Genomic DNA, 6,840 nt, shown 5'->3' with positions numbered 1-6,840 from the left:
GGATCCCTGATCATTCTCTGGGTGTGGCCTAAAAGGAAACCCTAAGGGGCGTGTGAAACTCATTGTTTAGATGGACCACCACTCAATCTCTCCAACACTAAATAACAAGGGTACTAGGAACTATAGGGAAACATCCTCTTAGAGCCTTTACACCACAACACCTAACACCAAAGACTAACCGACTATTTATTACCTTTCAACTATTTAGATAGGTAGAATACTTAGCTCCAATAAACGAAATGATCCTATTGATTATTGACATCAAGCAAAAACAAAAACTAATCGTAAACACACAGTAAATGACCTAATATGCATATGTGACTGAAAGAAATTCAACAAGAAGCATATGGAACAAAGATTAATCATAAATCAAAACTAAATATACATACACATTAGATCAATTGTAAAAAGGTTCTTTGCATTAATGTTAATCCAACAACAAAATCCATAAACTGAGAAACTAACCAATATTCAACAATTCATCATCTAAATCCTAGGTAGTTATAGAAGTTTACCTAACAATCACATTTAAAAGTAGAAAACAAGTCTTATGAATTACAAACATGAAGTCTAAAGATCTGGAAAAAACAAAGAGAACCAAGAAACATAAATTGATAAGCAAAACCGACCCGATTCTTGACTCGTAGCATCAATTCTAGCTTCCAATTGCTTCCTCCATTCTTGAATTCCTCTAAAGCCTCAAACTTGATGGCTGGAAGTGATGTCACTAGAAAAGAATGGCCAGAGCCATTTATATAATCGAATTAGGGCTTTTTCATATTTCTAGTGATCTTCACGCATTGCTAAGGTCTAACCAAAGTTCTTTGTATAGAGCCAAAAACAAACTAGTTAGGCTTGTGGGCCAGGATCTTGGCATGTCACCATGAACCCCTCATCAATTCTTCGCATGGCCCCAAAAACTAGAAATCCTAATTTTACATTTTCTTTTCACTGCTTTTTCCCGCGTGCGCATTTTTTCCATGATTTCACCTCGATTTCCACACCTTCTACGAATGGGTACCTGTAAAAACATAACTAACTAAGTACCAGCTAACAACAAATAAAAATAACTAATTAACTAACAAAAAATGAATACAAACACAACGAAAAATATATGTACTTTGCAACACATCAAAAGATCTCACAATATTTTAAGTACCCTTAACGTAGGCCAAAAGAAAGTCAATATGAGATTTACAATTTTCCAACTAAATAGTGAAAGATGTTGTTTTATCCTTATCCATGGATGGAGGGAATCCCTCCAAGTGCGGTAGCAGAAGCATTCTCAGCTCCCGAAGAAGATTTAGCTACCGAGATAGGAATTAGGAGCTTATTTTTCAGCCGAGAAAGCTATTGAGAAAGCCAACTATTCTACCAGTATCTTGATACCAAATATATTAGATCGAACATTACAAACCTTATCACCAAAATTCACAACTCACTCTCAAAGGAGAAAGGGCGCCTTCGTCCAACAACCTCGATAGTCCTGAATGCTTCTACCATCCAAGCATGATAATTGATTTAGTGGTCATAACTCAACCCTGGGATGGTGAATTAGACTTAGCCTATGTTGGCCTCGCTAAGTTTTGTGAGGCACTTGTGAACGTAGGGGGTAAAATTAGGTGATTTGTCTTCACAATCTTGGAAGATTCTCACAACTAACCGCATCAAAAGACTTTCAAACCCTGGAAAATCGAAAGAATGCTAGTTCTTAAGCAAGCTACGATTTCCATGATCAATGAAGACATTCTGATGAATTGGGAACATATTTTTTCCATTTCTTTTTACCTAGTTTATATCGTTATATCGTGTGTTCCCTATAGGAATTCGATATCTTTAATCTCGAGATACCACCTAAATAACTATAACTAGGGCGAAAGAGTCACATAGGTCGGGAAGAAAGAGTCTGAGGTCCCATTGTCACTTAAAAGTAAAGAAAAGATACAAACATTTGAATAGAAATTTGGTGGGATCGAGGATGGAATCGAATAGCAAATGCACTTCACTAACCCGCCATCTATTTCCATCAATAATGCATTCGCTTCATTTCAGGACACTATTTTCCAGCAAGAAAAAACTAAGAGCGTTTGCTGGAATTAAAGGAAACCGGACACTAGAAGAAAGATTACAATGGATACTTATCAGTGGTTGCTCTAGTTCCTGCAATGAGGAAGATTTGAACACTTTCCTTACATTTTCTGAATAAGCATGATTGACCTCTCTTTTAGTCTGGCATGATAGTTTAGTGTACCAACCTTGCTACATAAGAGAGACCGACATGCAAGTGATTATAACTAACCTCCTTATCCGCCATACGAGTAGAGCTGGGGAGGAATCCACCGATAGCTCTGGCCCCTTTTGGATTGGCTCCCCAATCGGATATGAACTATGCTTTGGTCTGATGACAATAAGCGTTGTGTATAAAGATAGAAATCGAAAGCAGGGGCGTACCCACCTTATGCCCAAGGTGGGCGGGCGCACCCCTTGAAAAAGAAAATTAAGTGCTAAATTCCCGTTAAATCCCGACCGCACCCCTTGAAAATTTTTGTCCGCACCCCTTGGAAGTTTTCGTCGGCCCACCTTAGGAAAAGATCTTCTTATGAATTTATAAAAAAAAATATGTAAACACTGATTTTTTTTAAATAAAACCCAATTAACTTTCTACTTAACTAATTAACTTTACTTAACCTAATTAACTTTTTCTTAACTTTTAGCCTAATAAACACTCCATAACCCAAGCCCAACCCAATCTAATAATCTAATTTGAACTAAATTATAATAACCCAACCCACCGTTTTTTCCCTTCTCTCATCCTGCCATTTGTTTTTTGATCCCAGACATGACACCAACAACAGCGCACAACAGGTCTTCATCAGGCAGCAGCAACAAAATTGTTAAAAAAGTTTGAAATTTTAGTTGTTTTGTTATTTTTTGAAACTTTAGTTGGCTGATTTTGTTGTTTTAGTTAAAGTTTAGTGTGTTTAAATGGTTAGTTACAAGGAATCAACAACTAAAAATAGGGCTTGATTTTAAAGATAAAAATTATGAAGTCTGGTGATGATTGTTTAAGTGTTTAGTGTTAAAAATTAGTTGTATATGTTATATAAAGAAAGACTTGCTTAGAAAAGTAGCTCTAGATGATGTTTGGATAGATTTTAAAAAATATAAACCCGTAGGGCGACATTTTAAACATGTTTGTAACGACGTTTGACGTGTTTTTGATGATTATATAAATTTTAGTTTGATGTTCTTTTGTTTTACATGACCCGACCCGACCCGAACCGACCTGATACGGCCCGATATGAACCGATTTTTTTATATACCTAGGGGCCTAAAATCTTTAAAAATATTCCACACTCCCATGAAAAATTCCTGAGTCCGCCACTGATCGAAAGTATCACTATACAATGGTCGTGAACATGGTGAAATGATTTTCTCAGCCGGTGCGCCGGTGCCACTGGAAGTCCTTAGCTTCTACTTCTAAGTGGGATAGGACCAAGGCCTTATCTCGGAGAATCCTAGTTGCTCATTATCTTCCATAAATAGGTCAATTTCTCTATGAATAAGCATTTCCATCCTGTCCATTAGAGCATTCTCTTCCTTTTCAAAAATTGAATAAAGAAATCATTTTTCCATTGGTATTCTATGCTTGATCTCTACTCCCCAAAAGCCCTCTGTGTTTAAAATCTTGGGGTTTCAGATTGATTCAGAGAAAAATGCTCTTTTTGTTAGGATTTGTGGTGCACAATTTTATTTTTTTTCAATAAAATCATATTTTATTTATTTATTAATGTCTAATATTAATGACGGCAGAAGCGTGTACACAATTTAATCAATTAATTAATCCCGTCAGTGATCCAGTTGCAATTCATATAAACAATTATCACAACAATATCGTGTTCGTGAAAAACATACTTTTTTACGAATGCCGAAGAAAACACACAATGGAAGCAACGAACGTCACGCTAGTTGACATGTTCACGAACCCGTAGCTTGAAAACCCGATCACGCGAACCCGAGAACACTTCACGGTTCGAACCCAACTGAAACAGATCAACCGAAAAAATTCCGGTAAACCCGGTTTTCTAGTTTGTTGGAGTCGAGCAACAGCGGCAGTGGGGCGGTCGACCGGCTGATAGGTGTTGTTGCATGGGGCAGAAACCGGTGGGGTGACTGGTGGTGTGACAGGAGTGGAGTGACGACGGTTTGCGGTGGCTCTAGTGGGGTTGCGGTGGTGGCGTTCGGCGGATCTAGCAGATCTAGCAGAGGTGATGGTGGTCTGCGCTGGTATGATGTGGTGGTTGTGGGTTTTTATCTCACAAATGTGTAACATCTAATGTTTGGTTAACTCATGTATTTGTACTACAAATACCAATTGTATTTTAATATAAACACCAACCTATTATATTTATCAAATAAATATAAAAATAATATCCTTTATCTAATAAACAATATTCACCATTGTCCTTTTAGTTAACTACTAATAAAAAAATAAACCAAATAAATAAATAATTATTTCCATAAATATATCACAATAGGTATATCTGCTTTTCTGTTAAAAACGGCAAATACGTGAACTATATTTAACTCTTAAATATTATTTCTTCTTCGTCACCCAAAGTGTAACTCTTTGGTTGTATCTTGTTAGGAACGTTAAATAACTGTGATTTGGACATCTCATATCCAACACTTTTTCATCATCAGAAACAACCCGATTTCTAACCACTTGCATTGCCATAATGAAAAAAAAAAAGAAAAATAAAAAGATTGTTCTTGCGATTCAGTATGAACCTTTCTCGATGGAGGAAATGAATAGCGATGGATTAGTCACAAAGTTAGTCTAGCCTCGAGTCCACAATTTGTTTATGAATTGAGTAAGGACTGGCCCTTAAAAGAGGGGTTGGGGGTTCGGGAGAGGGAGAGATGAAATCTTACCATTCCAACCGAGAAATCCTTACGTAAACACAAAAAAAGGTTTAAACAAAAACAACACCTCCCATCCGTACTGTATGTAGGGAACATCGCCTCAAAAGGTATTTGATATGTATTTCCATTTCCAATACATCTGAAGGAGGTTCCCTGAAAGCTACAAGTTATAGTTAGTTTTTGTTTCCATTTGATAGTTTTTTCTCGTTGTTGATATCAGCAAGACCCAGCTAGATGATGCCTGCTGGTTGGTAGTGCCATTTACTGCCCAAACAAGGTCTGGCATGGACCATTCGGTAGGTAATTGCTTTTTTATTATAGTAAGTGAATTGGTCGACTTGTGATGCTTTCAATGACTATTGAAGTCAAGTATATCCATGTCACACTTAGACTACAACACAAGCGTAAGTCTGCTATTCTCTTAACATGTTATACTAGACTACTCACTTTCACCCGAACAGAGGAATGTCATGGAAATCATTGTTAATGTGTTTCTCATGAGAAGGTCCCAAACAACTTGAACTAAAGTGTAAGAGTAAATATATTATAATGTGGTATTTAATCATGTAGCCATATAATCATTTATATAATATCTAGATCAAAGTCGATTAAACCTATTATATAATTAGTTAGTAATTGTTGATGGACCATATTACCCTTATTAACTAATTAGGTTTCCTCTTGGTTGTATATATAAGGAGATAATTAGAGAGGTTAAGGGTTACACAATTCTCATCATCACCATAACATCAAAATCGTTCCCCTCTACATCTCTCTCTCCATACGAACTCAAACCCTAGAGTTCGATACTACCATAAAAAAACTTACACCCTAAGGAGGAACCAGATCATCCTGACAACTATGTCGAACTCCAAGGCTGCGTCTGGATTCTCTGCTAGCCCGTCTGCTGTTACACGTATTTCTACATGTTTTCCATTATGTTTATACAGAATTGATCAAAATGTAGTATTAGAGCATATGTTGACAAATCAGTTATGTTTGTTTCCATGAATCTGGAATTCAAATATGGAAAACAAACTTTATGAAAACCTGATAAAACTCAAGAACATAAAATTTGATTAAAGCTTAATATTCACGTTTTTATGTTCCAAATAAGATGTTTAATCACATCATGAATAATCATCAACCCGAAATCTGCATAAGGATATACAATTTTCAGATTTCGGATTCGAGAATTTAATTTTATTATTTTAGGGTTATATTGTTCTTGATGAAATTCGAATATATTCCCTTATTTTGGAATGTATTAAGGATCAAAAGATGTGTTTCCTGTGTTTTAATTAATTTTTATCACTAAAGATTTCGAAAAATCTATTAATGTTATCGGATATTATTTCGAAATCATTGGATAAATATAAAATATCTTTTAAACAGAAAACATGATATACCATAATCCCTTAAATTTGAATTTCAACCTTATCACGATTAATAGCTTTAATCAGCAGATTTTGAATCTTGGAGAACAAGTTTCGAAAAAGCATAAGAGATTTGGAGATTTCGTTAAAATTCAAAATATCATAAAATTTGAAATTTCATTAATTTATTCGAAATCTTATTCAAAATCAAATTTTTTCGAAATCTTATTCGAAATCACTATTATTCGAAATCTTATTTGAAATCACTATTATTCAAAATCATAGAGTTTTTCGAAATCACTATTATTCGAAATCACAAAAGTTTTCGAAATCTTATTCGAAATCACAATTTTTTTTTGAAATCTTATTCGAAATCACAACTTTTCGAAAAAATTCGAAATCACAAATTTTTCGAAAACTTACCCTGTTTTCAATTTTTTTTTTCGAAATCTAACTTTTTTGAAATCTAAAATGTTCTCGAAATATCAAGTTTTTTCCGAAATCTCATTACTTCATTAGGTTGTTATTGTGAACTAAA

At 35.0% G+C, this 6,840-nt stretch overlaps 1 long non-coding RNA gene across 1 annotated transcript; it reads right to left on the bottom strand.

Moving 5' to 3' along the window:
• Positions 1–401: 401 nt before the first annotated feature.
• Positions 402–4,385, bottom strand: LOC110878609. Its single transcript, XR_002558107.2, has 2 exons — positions 3,916–4,385; positions 402–1,021 (listed from the first exon to the last, which is right to left on the bottom strand). It is a non-coding gene; the product is annotated as an uncharacterized LOC110878609 (long non-coding RNA).
• Between the last annotated feature and the right edge of the window lie 2,455 nt (positions 4,386–6,840).

Source organism: Helianthus annuus, chromosome 9 (genome assembly GCF_002127325.2).
Source record: "Helianthus annuus cultivar XRQ/B chromosome 9, HanXRQr2.0-SUNRISE, whole genome shotgun sequence".
NCBI lineage: Eukaryota > Viridiplantae > Streptophyta > Magnoliopsida > Asterales > Asteraceae > Helianthus > Helianthus annuus.
The sequence above is the reverse complement of the archived record's forward strand: the minus strand, read 5'-3'. Positions and strand labels throughout refer to the sequence as shown.